At 42.8% G+C, this 14,813-nt stretch overlaps 1 protein-coding gene across 5 annotated transcripts in view; it reads left to right on the top strand.

Annotated features, from left to right (window-relative positions):
* Positions 1-14,813, top strand: part of CLCN3 (chloride voltage-gated channel 3) — a 97,404-nt gene that overhangs the window by 40,518 nt on the left and 42,073 nt on the right. Inside the window, exon 2 of one of the 5 annotated variants that reach the window (XM_075556884.1) lies at positions 7,581-7,682. The exons of the other annotated variants lie outside the window; for them this stretch is intronic. The gene's annotated coding sequence lies outside the window, so the exon portion shown is untranslated. The remainder of the gene's footprint in view (positions 1-7,580; positions 7,683-14,813) is intronic. 5 annotated transcript variants of the gene reach the window in all.

The following is a 14,813-nucleotide window of genomic DNA, read 5'->3' as shown; positions in this document are numbered from 1 at the left end:
CGGACAACAGAATAGGGGGTTAAGGGAGATGTTGGACAGGGCAAGGGATGAAAAAATAATAATTTATAAATTATCAAGGGTTCATGAGAGAGGGGGAGCGGGGAGGGAGGGAGAAAAATGAGGAGCTGATGCCAGGGGTTTAAGTGGAGAGCAAATGTTTTGAGAATGATGAGGGCAATGAATGTACAAATGTGCTTTACACAATGATGTATGTATGGATTGTGATAAGATTTGTATGAGCCCCTAATAAAATGATTAGAAAATAAAAAAAAATTTAAAAAAGAAAGTCTGCTTAGTCACGAACAGAATTGGCACATTAGTGTGTATGGCTTCCTGGGGGACTTCTCATTGAAAGACTGGAGCAATGGTCCCTCGAGAGGAACCTTAGACAGAGGCAAATCAGCCAGTGAAAAACCCTGTGGAACGGAGTTCTGATCCCACCCAAAGGGAGGCGTCAAGAGTTGGCAACAACTAATTAGTGTGATACCAAGTACTATATGTTAACGATCATACTACTTAGTATGATAATTAGGACTATGGGCTTCATATGTAGAAAATGTTATAGGCTGAAAAGCCATTCACCAGTTTCACTGTTTTAACTCTGACTGCGCTTCTCATTCCTAAGCCCTGTGCAGTTAGGTAGAAACGGCTCTCCAACTGCTCGCTTTCCAATGCATGATGTGCAGCAGCAACGCTCAGCCCTTTTGCTTTACAGCCTTTTGAAAGAAAGAAATCTAGCTCTGATAATGCAGAAGTACTGCCTTTGGAGGTTTTGCCTTTTTGATGGGCTTCAGCAGATTACAGTGTTGGATCTTATCTTGATGCTCTGCTGTGCACCCATGTCTCTGACTGAGTTGTTACGTGGAGATGTGTGGTGAGGACAAGACAGCGAGATAGAGTTGGGTCCATTAAGGAAAGAATTGTCATGTTTGCAAAAGACTGTTAATTTCCATTGTTGTCGTCACAGATCAATCAATGAGCTGCATAAGCTTTGAGATGCCAAGTTCTGTTAAAATGCAAAGAGCTTTACTGAAAGAATAGGATTGAGATTGGGGCAGAATTTCATGAGGATTTGCAAAAGTGCTTTAACGAGAAGAATTTTCAGTTTCAGTACAGGAAATCCAAGAACTTTCAAGGAAAAATTTCTGATTGGTGGACATTTGCGAAGCCATATTTTAATAGACAGTAAACCATTTTAAGATCCTATAAGCATAGTTTTGTTCATCATAAAGTTTGAATCAATTAAAATCTTGTTAATCTGTAGGTATATTGCAGGGCAACCAGAGTGAATATCCTATTGGGCTTACTTTCTGGAGTCTCCTGAGGTCTATGCTATGCTGGCCTTGACTTTTGTCAGTCCAATCTGTGTATACAGTGAAGAGCAAAAGTGGAGTCCGGCCTGGGTTTTGGCCTGAGTCCTCATCCCAACCACTTAGTTCGTTTGAGCTCTTTCACAGAGTAATGGAAAGTCCATGGGAAATCAGGTCATTTTGTGTTAATACATTTCAACTGAAAAGAAAGATACAGTGGAGCAAACAGTGGTCTTAACATGTTTCTTTTATACCATGGTGATTCTTTAAGGACCACTTAGTCACTTTAGGTCTGCATCAATTCGATGGCAGTAAGTTTCGTTTGATTTTGGTTTGTCGTGTAGATCGCTACTCCAGACATCAGTGTAGGAAAGATATAATATTTCCTAACTAACCAATGCAAGCAATGTTTCAGAAATGAAGTTGAGCTGTACTTAGTGTATGAGAAAATGAATTTGCATTGTAGTAATATCTAAAAGATACACCATTCATGCATAAAATGAAGTTGGTAAGATTGGATACTTTATATCTTACACTATTGCACATTAATTTTTTTTAACATAACTTATGTGTACTCATCTCATTTTAACACATGTAGCTTAAATCTTATACAAATATAGGTTGCGGTGAAGCTTACATAAATCTTGTACTTATTTTAGGGTACAAAAGAGACCCCATCTCAAATGTAATTTAAGGAGAACAGCGATTGCGTCTGAAAAGAGACAAAGACACAGACACAGCATCAGATGAGGGATCGCTCCAGGATGCCAGATAAATAGGGCACAAAGGGAACTGCCAAGTTCATGGTTGGTGGCAGGTCAGCACATCACAGTTACAGGTAGGACTACAGGAGCAGGAACGAGACCCTAATTGGGACACATCACATTGTTGGGTAGAAGGTCTTGGAAATTCGTCCAGGTTTTATTAATATGTTCAGTTGCACCCCAGTGGGTGTCTGGCTCTAGGCCACACATGTGCCCCTTGCAAAGGCGTGCTGGCCCTCTGTTCTGTTCCGTCCAGACTGACGAGGGAGCCGGCCTACAGCCAGGCCAGTCATGTCCCTGGGCGAGGGGACTGCCCTGTCTGTGTCTGTGCCCCGGAGTGAGTGTGGGAAGGCAGATGGCATCTTGGGGGCAGCCTGGCTGGACGTACCCTGCTCCCATGTTCTTGCTGCCCTGAATAAAGTTGCTCTTCTCTAAAAAAAAAAAGAAAGAAAGAAAGAAAAGAAACCAGTCCAGGGCCTTCCTCACCCTGGCATTTAGGGTGAGACTGATAAGGCATGACTCATGACTATGTGACATACCCAGGCCAGCCCCTAAGAGAGACTGCCCCACCCTGGGCTGGCCTGAATTGGGGTGGAGGAAATCTACTTGCCAAGGCATTCTGCAGGCTCTGAAGGCATACTTGGTTTAATGATCAGAAGGAGTTTGGTGGAGGCTCAATCCATGCGGGGACTCTGCACCTGGATTCGGGGCTGACGTTGCCATCGGGCCCTTTGCAAACCAGGGTGCTCAGAATGTGGGTTCCAGCACACTGGGGAGCAGTAGAGCTGCTCTGCAGGGGGTCCCAGGCTGTAGATCCATGACAGCAGACTGCCTCATCTTTCTCCTGTAGACCATCGAGGGCTTGCAGAGCAACCCAAACGCTTAACCCGTCACACCACCAGCACTTCTCTCGCAACATGAAGAGTATTTTGGAAACAAACGTGCCTTTCATAATACTTTTAATACGGGATACCTAGAGGTTCCTGGGGTCACATTAGACATGCAGTGCTTCCTACTCAGTCTAGACTAAGATAGCATTTATTTCCTTTTCTCCTCCTTTTTTATATACTCAGATTTCAGTGGTGAGCAGAACAAAGTTAACGCCTATAAAAGAAAGTATGTGAAGTGTTAGGTACTAACATAAACCTTTAAAATTTTTGTTTCTGGTTTCAGATATTGCGAATTACTGCATTGCTTTGTAAATTAGATGCTTCAGTAGTTTCTACAGAGCGGTCGTTTGAAAGTTACCGTAGGGAAGACACATGGTGAATGTGAATGCCCGGTACTGTCATGAAAACATAGAGAAGAATTAGTCTATGCTTTGCTTCCTCCTATTTCACAAGTCTGCGGGAGGACTTTTAGATAGAGCATGTTTAATTTGCTTGTTCGCTATGGTTCTCAGCCTTCCTCACGCCACGGCCCATTTAATACCATTCCTCATGTGGTGTTGACCCCAGCCATAAAATTATTTTCGTCGCTACTTCATAACTGTAATTTTGCTCCTGTGATGAATTGGGCGGCCCGTGTGAAAGGGCGACCCACAGGTTGAGAACCGCTGATCGATGTGGTCCAAACAGCCTAATACTCTTTTCTTGAGGCTGGGGCGTAAAGAATGCACAGAAAGAGATATAGAATTTAAAAATTTCATTTGTTGCATAAGATGGTAATTAAAACCAATAGTTCAGGTCTTTGAACTCCACTCAAAACCAAATGCACTGCCTTTGAGTTGGTCCTGCCTTGTGGTGACCCTCCGTGTCAAGCTAGACTGCCCTTTTGGGTTTCCGAGACCAACTCTTTATAGGAATAGAAAGCCTTCTCTCTCTCCCTCTGGGCGCTGGTGGGTTGGAACTGTGGTTAGATCCCAAGAAGTAATCCACTGTGTCCCTGGTGCTCCCACAGGTAAGGGAGTATAACCCACGCCCACTGCCACAGAGTTGATTCCGCCTCACTGTGACCTTACACAGCAGGGCAGGGAACGGCCAGCCTGTGGTTTGTGTACGGCCCAGTCTTCAACACCCTAGCTAATCTCACACACCTCATCAATGAGAAGACAATTCCAGCCACCACTTTAGGAGTGAGCTCATTAAATGTTTGACCAAATATTGCAGGTGAATTCTAAAGCTGATAATTTTGTATGACCCCAGAATGATATAAATCCAAATGGCCCTTGGCAGAGAAAAGTTTCCTAACTTATTTAGCTTACCACCCCTTTTCTGTAAATAAATAAATGAAATTACTCAACACTGCCCTGACCTACAACTATTAAACATTATATCCTATGGCTTATTAAAAAAAAGAAAAACTAACTTACTGCCATCGAGTCAATTCTGACCCATAACAACCTCATAGGAAGGTAGAATTGCCCCTGTGGGTTTCCAAAACTAACTTTTATGGGAGTAGAAAGCCTCATCCTTCCCACCAGGAACCGCTAGTCAGTGGTTTCTAAATACAGGTCCTTTTGGTTATCAGACCACTGCGCGCTCTCTGTGCTGGCCGGACTCCCCATCATTCAGGATAACATGTAGACATCTGCTTCTGTAGCCCCCAGATCGTTGAGGAGGCTCTGCAGTCAATCTTGACAGGAACAGAAAGTCTCGTCTTTCTCCGGAGGCACAGCCAGTGGGTTCAAACTGCTAGCTTTCCAGTCAACGGCCCCTATCTCACCAACGGCTCCACTGGGGCTCTTTGTACCTAGCAGGGGGAGGGAGGTGATGGCAAGCTTGTAGAATATTTCATAGTCGGCTTTTGCAGAACATTAAAAAGTAATTTCAGAGATATATAAGTTCAAAAATAGTTACAAAACTCCCATATATATTTGATTTAAATTCTCCAGATGTTAATATTCTACAAATTAGTTTCTTTTCCTTGATCTGTTTGTCATATATATATATATAGTTTCATATATATAGTTTCATATATATGGTTCATATATATGTGTGTATGTGTTGTTAAGTACCATTGAGTCTGTTTAGACCCATAGCGACCCTTTGTTCAACAGAAGGAAACACTGCCTGGTCCCGGGCCATCCTTATAATTGTTCTTATATTTGAGCCCATTGTTGCAGCCACTGTGCCATTCATTCTATCTTGTCCAAGGTCTTCCTCTGTTTCACTCTCCCTCTGCTTTGCCAAACTTAAAGCCCTTCTCAAGTGACTGGTCTTTCCTGATATCATGTACAAAGGATGTGAGACCAAGTCTATACGCTCCTTGCTTCTAAGGAGCATCTCAGCTTGTACTTCTTCCAAGACAGACAGACTGGTTCTTTTGTCTGTTTATGGTACTTTCACCATCGTCGTCAGCACCCTACTTCAAGTCTGTCATTTCGTCTTCATGTCCAGCTTTCATATGCATCTGAGGCAATTGAACAGACCATGGCTTTGGTCAGGTACCCTTTAGTCTTCAAATATCCTTTTTAACACTTTAAAGAGGTTTTGTGCAGCAAATTTGCCTAATGCAATGTGCTATTTGATTTCTTGGCTACTGCTTCCATGAGCATTGATTATGGATCCAAGCAAGATGAAATTCTTGACACCTTCAGTCTTTTTATCATTTATTATGATGTTACCTGTTGGTTCTGTCGAGGATTTTGGTCTTTTTTACATTGAGTTGTGATCCATATTGATCTTCTCCGCAATTGCTTCTGTCCTCACTTCAGCAAGCAAGGTTGTGTCATCTGCATATTGCAGGTTGTTTGTTAATAAGCCTTCCTCTAATCCTGATGCCATATTCTATATATAATCCATTGTCTCTGATGATTTGCTCAACATACAGATTGAATAAGTATGGTGAGAGGATACAATCCCGACCCACCTTTCCTGATTATAAACCAGGCAGGATTCCCTTGTTCTGTCTGAACAACTGCCTCTGTATCTGTGGACAGGGTCCCCACGATCACAGTGTGGTTTCTGGGATTCTCATTCTTCTCAATGCTACCCACGGTTGGTTATAACCCATGCAGTAAACCGCCTTTGCATAACCACTAAAACACAAGTGAACATCTTTCTGCTTTCAGCCAAGATCCATTTCATTTCAGCATTGATATCCCTTGTGCCATGTCCTCTTCTGAATCTGGTAATTTCTTTTTTTTGTATATAGGGGAGAGGTTTATATACAAGAGGAATTGAACATTGAGAAAAGAATCTGGTAATTTCTGTCAGGTCCTTGCTGATGCACTGCTGCAACCTTTGCTGAATGATTGTCAGAAAAAATTTACTTGGATGTGATATTAATGATTCAAGTAAACTTAATATTATTACAGGCAAGTAAGATTTAAAGAGTAATACATGAAGAAAACGAAAGATCATTGGAAAGAACAAAAAGAAAAAGACCAAAGTGGATGTCGGGAGAACCTTTGAAACTGGCATTTAATCACAGAGTAGCTAAGGCACATGGAATTAATGATGAATATGTGATCCTGCAGAGACCAGCTCTGATCTTGCATTACATATGTGTTCAAGAAGGTATGATCTGCAGGAACAAATTTCTATATAAAAGGGATAGCCAAAGGTAGGGCGCGGGGGGTCCCTGCAGTATAGACACTCCGGGATCCTGAACTTTATTAGGGGCAGGCTTAAATACATTCCTTGTATGCAGCCTGAAACACATGACAGGAGTACATCAAGGGACAGTTCATAATTTGAAGGTTTACAAAGAAGCATTAACACACCAGCAAAGTTATTCGTAGATTTGAGGGGAGGAAGAGGTTGGGAACATGAAGTAACTGATAAGTTTGCAGACTGCTGCCTCTGCAGCTTTAGTCAGGGAACAGAGGCAAGTGTAGGTTTATCTCAGGCGGAGAGACAGGCCAGCCATTCTCCATCACCTCCCATGGCCGAGCCATCAGCAGTCTCCCACGGGCCACGAACCGTGGAAGGTGGTAGTCCTGTTTGCCAAAGGAGAAAACAGCTTTTCCCCCACAGATGAAGTCAATTTACTGAACAGAAATTTCAAAGGGCAGCTTGAGAAGACAGCTTAATGCAGCAGTTCTCAACCTGTGGGTCGTGACCCCTTTGGGGGTGTCTAACGACCCTTCCCCAGGGTTCGCCTGATTCACAACAGTAGCAAAATGACAGTTATGAATTAGCAATGAAAATAATGTTATGGTTGGGGGTCACCACAACATGAGGAACTGTATTGAAGGGTCGTTGCATTAGGAAGGTAGAGAACCAAAGTATCATAATGAAATTCAACCATTTCATGAAATAGCGTATGATCGATAACTGATTGTGCTAAAGAAAGAAGGCCAAGCTGCAATGAGGCATTAGGGAAAAACAAGACCCCAGGAATTGACAGACTACCAATGGAAATGCTTTTAACAAGCTGATGAAACACTGAACTCACTAGTCTCTGCTGGGAAAGTAGGAAGACAGCTTTATGGCCGACCGACCGGAAGAGAGCCACGTTTGTACCCATTCCACAGAAAGGTGGCCCTAGAGAGCGTAGAAATTGTTGCAATGTTACATGCATGCATGCATACATATGTACGTACATACATTTACCAACACAGGTGTTGCTCAGGACTGGTGTGAAACAAAGACAGAGACTGGCTGAAGGTCAAAGGGGAAAGAAAGGCTACTCTGGTTGATCAAGCAAGGAGCAAGTTGCCAAGGTAAGCTCCTGGGGAAAAAGGGATTTACAGTTTTATACGTGTACACCAGTAAATATGGGGATTATGCATTAAAGTATGGTTATGGTTCTTTCTAGTATATGGCTTATCAGACCTCTCAACTTTAGATGTCTTCCAAGTTGGTATGGTGATAAGTGTCCAGAGGTTCCCTGACCAAAATATTTTTGTTCAAGGGGGACCCAAAGGTTTGACTCTTCTTTCCCAGCATGTTTGGGGGACCACATCTGGTCATAACCAATACTCGCTCGCTGTGATGACTTCCTGGGAGGAAAAGGGTTAAAAAGAGACAGTCTCTCAGGAAGAAAAGTACAGGTTAATTATGGGCAATATGTGAGGTATATAGCCCAACACCCTTTCACAACATCTCCTATCACAAGGGCAGTAAATTCCTGGGTCAAAATGTGTAATGTACAACTTTACATGGGACCGAGGGCATCGTCTCTGCCTCTAGTGGTCTCTGTCTGTCTCTTTCTCTCTCGCACACAAAGCGTAAAAGAAAGTATTGCTACAAAGTCACAAAACCCTTTAAGAAACAGAACTATCAAAATGTTAAAGGAGTTCTGGTGACGTCGTGGGTTACAACTCACTCAGCCCCAAGGCCAGCAGCTTGGACCCACTGGCCACTCCAAGAAACAAATATGGACTTTCTGCTCCTTTAAAGATTCCCATCTTCAGAAATTGCCATGGTTCAGGATTATGCCAGTTAGACGCTCTTGGCTAGGGGTGGAGTCAAACCTATCTACCAAGTCACAGCCTGAGGACAACTCCTTGAGTAAGCCTTTTGTGTAAGAGGGAGAGACCAAGGAAGAGTCACGCCCTCTTTGACCCTTCACCTTCTGCCGGAGCTGGAGCTGATTCTTCCGTCTCCGGTTGCCTCGCCTGCCAATTCAGGAGCTGTCAGAACACTAGGGACGGTGGGTTCATTCGGCCACCGTTGGCCCTCTGCATCCCCTAGCCTGTGCCCCCTGCTGTCTCTGCCTCATTATCCTGGTCTAGTTCCCTCGTCCTGTTGCTTCCTGTTCATCAACTTCCACGGGTTAGGAGAAGTCGGACTTGAACCAGACTGGACTAACCTGTTTCTACACCCTGTAAGCCATTTCTTGGTGTAACTATATCTCTATATAACACACATGAGTCTTACTGGTTTTGTTTCTGTAGAGAACCCAGCCTAACTTAAAACCCCAAAGAGGCAGTTCTGCCCCACCCTGAAGGGCCACTATGAGTCAGAATTGGCTCAAAAGCAGTGAGAGTTTTGGTTTATACCAAAATGAGAAGCTGTTGTTTCTTGACTCATCCTCTATCCAGGTGTCTACACTGCTGAAGCTGTTGTTTCCATTTCTTTAATCTGTTAGCGAGCGAGACCCTCACCCAGACCACTCACTGAAACAGAGATGGAAACAGTAAAGCTTTATTCAGACAGATTCGAATCTGGGCCCTCACCAGCAACTGAGGCAGGCTCAGTCTATAAGGCAAGAGCCCCGAACAGCTTCAAAGGAAAGTTATTATACATCCTTGTGGGGCGTCTTGCCAAACAAGGGGAGGGGGAAGGCAAGTTCTTGTGTGAAACAGGCAAAGCATTCTCAGAAAAGTGAAACAAAACAGTTTTTAAGTCTAACAAAGTAAGTTCTACATTTAAGATCAGTTTGTCCCCAGTGGTCTGCCAACCCATACTGTAGGTAGGCTAGGCTGCTTCTTGGAGCGTAAACATTCTGGGCTGGGCTACACCTGTTTCAGGCTGCAATTTAAAAATGTTTCCATTTCTGACCGGGCAGTGAGCTGCCTGTTATTGTTACAGGGCACAGTGTCACATAATCCATCCTTGAAGAGAAATCCTTGTCTTTTGATTTCTACTGTGTCAAAAGTGGCCATTTTGGCATCCTCCCAGGACTCAGATTGTGCTCATTTTAAATGTCCTTTCAGTTTGGTGAGCGAAAAACATTTGAAGGGACACGATGTGGGCTGAAGGGCGGATGAGGGAAACATTCTCATTTTGAAGAGTGAGTATGTCATGGTGGAAAAACGTACCTTGGTGCAATTTTCTGGATCTTTTTTCTTACCAAGGTAGTTTTAAATTTTCTTGAAACTTATTTATAATAAGGCCCTTTGAGTTCTTTTGGCCTTTCAAGAACACCCATCAAGTTTACCCACTTGGAACCTGAAAAGAGTCTCAATGACTCTGAGCTGACCTCGCTGTACTGAGTTAAACTGGCCCATCAGATCCCCTTGGAAGCCATTAATAGCTTGGACCTTGTTTTCCTGGAAGACATATCTAACGAGACCAGGATGTGCACTGTGGAGACAACTTGTCAGGAGCCATCCCCAGAGCAGAGAGATCTGCTTAAACACATTCTGTTGGAATAAACCCTTGCGTGTATGATTTAGAAACCTAGTAACACTATATGAACACTTTTTCTTACCCTCTTCTCTGTGTATGTCTGTGGAGTATATAGATAACACATTGTTTTTCCCCTAAACAATGTAAGAGTAAGGTGCAGACATAATGCACTTTTACCTTAAATATTTAATGTATGCTTATGCTTAAAATATGCATATGTACATAACCATACAAAACCACAGAAACTCATTGCCACTCCGACCTTATCACAAGACAATGTTTCAAATCAGGAAATTGTCATTGATACAGTACTACTGTTAGTTAATTTTACAAATTGTTTCTAAATTTTCCTACTAAGATTTTTTAGTACAAAAGAAAGCAAGCAAAAACATTTCACCCCTCGGCCAAGACCTACTCCAGAAATACATGATTTGTTATGTCTCTCTAGCTTTCTTTAATATAAAGCAGTTTCCATTTCAGTCTTTCACTTTTCATGACCTTGATATTTCTTAAGAATAAATTTTAAAAAGCCAAATTCACTGCCATCAGATTGATTATGACTTTTAGCCACCCCATAGGATAGGGCCGAATTACCCTTGTGGTTTCTGAGAATAATTTTAAAAAAATAATTTTATTGGGGTTTTTTATAGTTCTTATATCCATCCATCCATCCATCCATTTTATCAAGCATCTTTGTACATATGTCACCATCATCATTTTCAAAATATTTTCTTTCTATTTTAGCCCTTGGTATCAGCTCAGTTCCTCCCTCCCTCGTGAACCCTTGATAATTCATACATTTTGTTTTTCATGTCTTGACTGTAATGTTCTATGGGAGTAGAAAGCCTAGTCTTTCTCCCATAGAGTGGCTGGTGATTTCGAACCGCTGACTTTGAGGTTAGCAGCCCACTCGTAACCACTACACTATCAGAATACCAGTCATTAATTTTACAGAATTCTATCTGTTTATTTTATCCCTACCCCGCTCCCTTTTTTCCTTTGTGGCAAGATTCTGTTTAAACACCTTTGGCCAGGTTACCACAGAAGTGCTTACTGTCTAGCCTGTCACAAGACTCTCGTGTCTGTCATCAAACCAGTTTTTATCTGGGGAGGGAGAGGGTAAAAAGGAGCTGATGCCAGTGGTTTAAGTGGAGAGCAAATGTTTTGAGAATGATGAGGGTAGTGAATGTACAAATGTGCTTTACACAATTGATGTAGTTATGGATTGTGATAAGAGTTGTATGAACCCCCAATAAAACGATGAAAAAAAAACAAAAAACAACAACAAAAAACCCATTTTTTTATCAGCTGTCAGTTTTAATATTTCGATTAGGAGAGTCGGATTCCTAAATTTATCAAGATATTATAAATACCCCTATTCTATGTATCCCTCCGACGTATTTTCTTAGTGAAAGTTCGAGTCTTTCCGTTCCTTTTCAGAAAGTGGATATAACTGAATAGAATCAGAACAAAGGGAGGAGGAAAGAGCTGAGGCACACCAAAGGTTTAGAGTGTGTGTCATGCGCATGACACACGTCAGTGCAGGAATTGGACCTTCAGATGCACATGACACACGTCAGTGCAGGAATTGGACCTTCAGATGTGCATGACACAAGTCAGTGCAGGAATTGGACCTTCAGATGCGCATGACACAAGTCAGTGCAGGAATTGGACCTTCAGATGTGCATGACACAAGTCAGTGCAGGAATTGGACCTTCAGATGCGCATGACACACGTCAGTGCAGGAATTGGACCTTCAGATGCGCATGACACAAGTCAGTGCAGGAATTGGACCTTCAGATGCGCATGACACAAGTCAGTGCAGGAATTGGACCTTCAGATGCGCATGACACACGTCAGTGCAGGGATTGGACCTTCAGATGCGCATGACACACGTCAGTGCAGGAATTGGACCTTCAGATGCGCATGACACACGTCAGTGCAGGGATTGGACCTTCAGATGCACATGACACAAGTCAGTGCAGGAATTGGACCTTCAGACCTTTAGCCAAGAGAGAGAAATGATTTATTCCTGGAATACTTCTGCCAAAACTCTCAAATCAATATACTACTACTATTCCTTTTAGAAGTTTCACAACCTTTCAAAGGGAAACATTCAGGTGGATTAGCTAGTGAGCTCCGAGAGACATCTGCCCTAAGTTAGAGAAGCAAGTAGATGTAGGTTAGCCAGTGCAGTGTCTTCTTGTGGTTGTGTAGGACTGAGCCAACGTCCTGTGACAGCGTATGGTCCTCTAGTCTGTGACTGCCTGGGAGTGAGGGCCAAGCTTTCTCCCGCACTGCCACTCTGTGCGGACTGTCAGCCTTTTTGACGGCAGCTGAGGGCTTATTGTACCCCAACTACAGATTTAAAAATCCCATTCAATTCATTGCATTGTTTAAAAATTAGCTCCTTTTATATTAATGTCTTGGGTGGAAGATGAAGCTTTCTGCTCTGTAAAGCATTACGGTCTTGGAACCCACGGGGTTTCCAAGGGCAGTTCTAGTGCGTCCTGTAGGGTCACTGTGAGTCAGAATGGACTTGATGGCAATGAGATATTAACGTCTTATTTTTACCACTGAATTGTTAAGAAACAGAATTTATATCTACAGTATAGCTTAGTCAATCAGCATCATAATAATGATAAAATCAGACAAGAAAAATCAGTGTTTGAGTTGTGGTGCTGGTGAAGAATATTGGAGGCACCATAGACTGCCAAAAGGGAAAATATCTGTCTTGGAAGAAGTACAGCCACCTGAGTGCTCCTTACAGGCAAGGATGGTGAGACTTTGACTTACTTCAGAGATGTTGCCAGGAGAGACCAGGCGCTGGAGAAGGATGTCGTGCTTGGTAAAGAAGAGGGGCAGCCAAAGCGAGGAAGTCCCTCAAGGAGACGGACGGACGGACACAGTGACCGCTGAGCCACAGGGACAGCTGTGAGGCTGGTGCAGGACCAGACAGGGTTTCCTTCTGTGTGCACGCGCGTTTGCTGTCGGTTGACATCACTGTGATGGCACCTAACAGCAGCAACAGCAACATTAGACTGACTTAATGTGACCTCTGCTGTCGCCTGTGCGACAGGGTTTCTGTAGTAGTTGGGGGCCAAGTTCAGACTTTGACTCTGCCAAATAATAGTTTTGTGAAGAGACTTTGCCTTTATGATTACTTCTTTCTGTGCAAATGAAAAGAACGAATCCACTGAAGCGATCTGGAAGCCTACAAAAGTAGTCTAGACATGAAAGAAATCATGATTTATAAATTATGAAGGGCTCATGAGGGAGGGGGAGAAAAATTGAACTGATACCAAAGGCTCAAGTAGAAAGAAAATTTTTTGAAAATGATGATGGCAACATATGTATAAATGTGCTTGATACAATGGATGGATGGATGGATTGTGATAAGAGCTGTAAGAGTCCCCAGTAAAGTGATTTAAAAAAATAAGAGTAGAAATTTTCCTTCATTCTTGGGGAGTCACAGAATAAGACAGGTCTTTCGTGCCTCATTTATAGAGTGGCACTTTAAACACTGGTATAGTGTCACTCCTTATTAGTTGACATTAGATGGTTATTTATATTTTCATTAAAATTATATATTTCCTTAATCTATAGATTTATTCAAGGATAGATAATTATATGTGGAATCTGGGTCTTGAGTTCTATTGTTCTCTCCACTTGTCCAATGGTTACCTCCATTAGTAATGAATTTCTTTATTTTCACAGCTTATTCCAGTAGCTATTAACATAGTGTGTTTATTATGGAAGTAATTTTCATCGTGAAACATATTCGAATCTCATTTTCAGTCCATATATATGAACCTACCTAATATATATTTTTAGTAAATATTTACAAAATACAAAATCAGTAGTTTGCACGTTTTAATTGCTGTTTGGCGACCGCATACCGAGGAGCTGAGAGTTGGACTACAGCAGACATCAGTGGCTCCGTGGTAGAATTCTCCTTACCCTTCACGCTGGAGACCAGGTTCGTTTCTGGGCAGCACGCCTCCTGTGACGTTGGAGGCATGTGTGTTTCTGTGATGCTGACAGGTTTCAGTGGAGCATCCAGACTTACGTCGACTAGGAAGGAAGGCCTGGTGACCCGTTTCTGAAACCCCTGTGAATCGCAGCGGTCTGATCAGAAACCAGCTGTGGGGATGATACAGAACTATGCCAGTGCTTGTTTGACTTTTCATGGAGTTGCCTTGAATGGGGCCGATGTGATGGAAGCCAACAGCAACAGCAGCATGTCTAAAATAGTTTTATAGAACTTCAATATTGGAACTGGGTTTTAAAATGTACATTGGATTGGATTCCCCAGACTTGAGGAACGTAGGTGATCCAGTGTATGCGTGTAGCTGCCAATGGAGGATCCGTGATTCGAGCCCACCAGTCACCTCATGGGAGAAAACTGAGCCAGGCTTGGAAGTCCAGTGAGGTAGTAGTTCTACCTGGTCTCTCAGGTGACTGTGTCAGAATCGACTCTGTGACAATGGATTTCGTTTTGTTATTGCCATCTTGACACTGTTGGCTTTGACTGCTATGTTCTGACTGTGCTCTGCTTCCTGCATTGCCTGCTCTGTTTATTCCCCCAGATTCTGTTTCTCTAGATGCCTTTGATGACCAGGTTAAATTGCAATCCTATTACGAAACGTTAAGGACACAGTTCTTGAGTATACAGTGTCTCTTCTCAGCAGGCCTGTCTCCTTCAGGTTCGCTGCCTCTCTGCCACATAGCCCCTTTTTCATAAGGGTTGGGTGTTACAAAGCTCCTGTAGTGCCAGG

Source organism: Tenrec ecaudatus, chromosome 8 (genome assembly GCF_050624435.1).
Source record: "Tenrec ecaudatus isolate mTenEca1 chromosome 8, mTenEca1.hap1, whole genome shotgun sequence".
Taxonomy (NCBI): Eukaryota; Metazoa; Chordata; class Mammalia; order Afrosoricida; family Tenrecidae; genus Tenrec; species Tenrec ecaudatus.
Note: the sequence above shows the minus strand (reverse complement) of the source record. Positions and strands in the feature narration are given on the sequence as shown.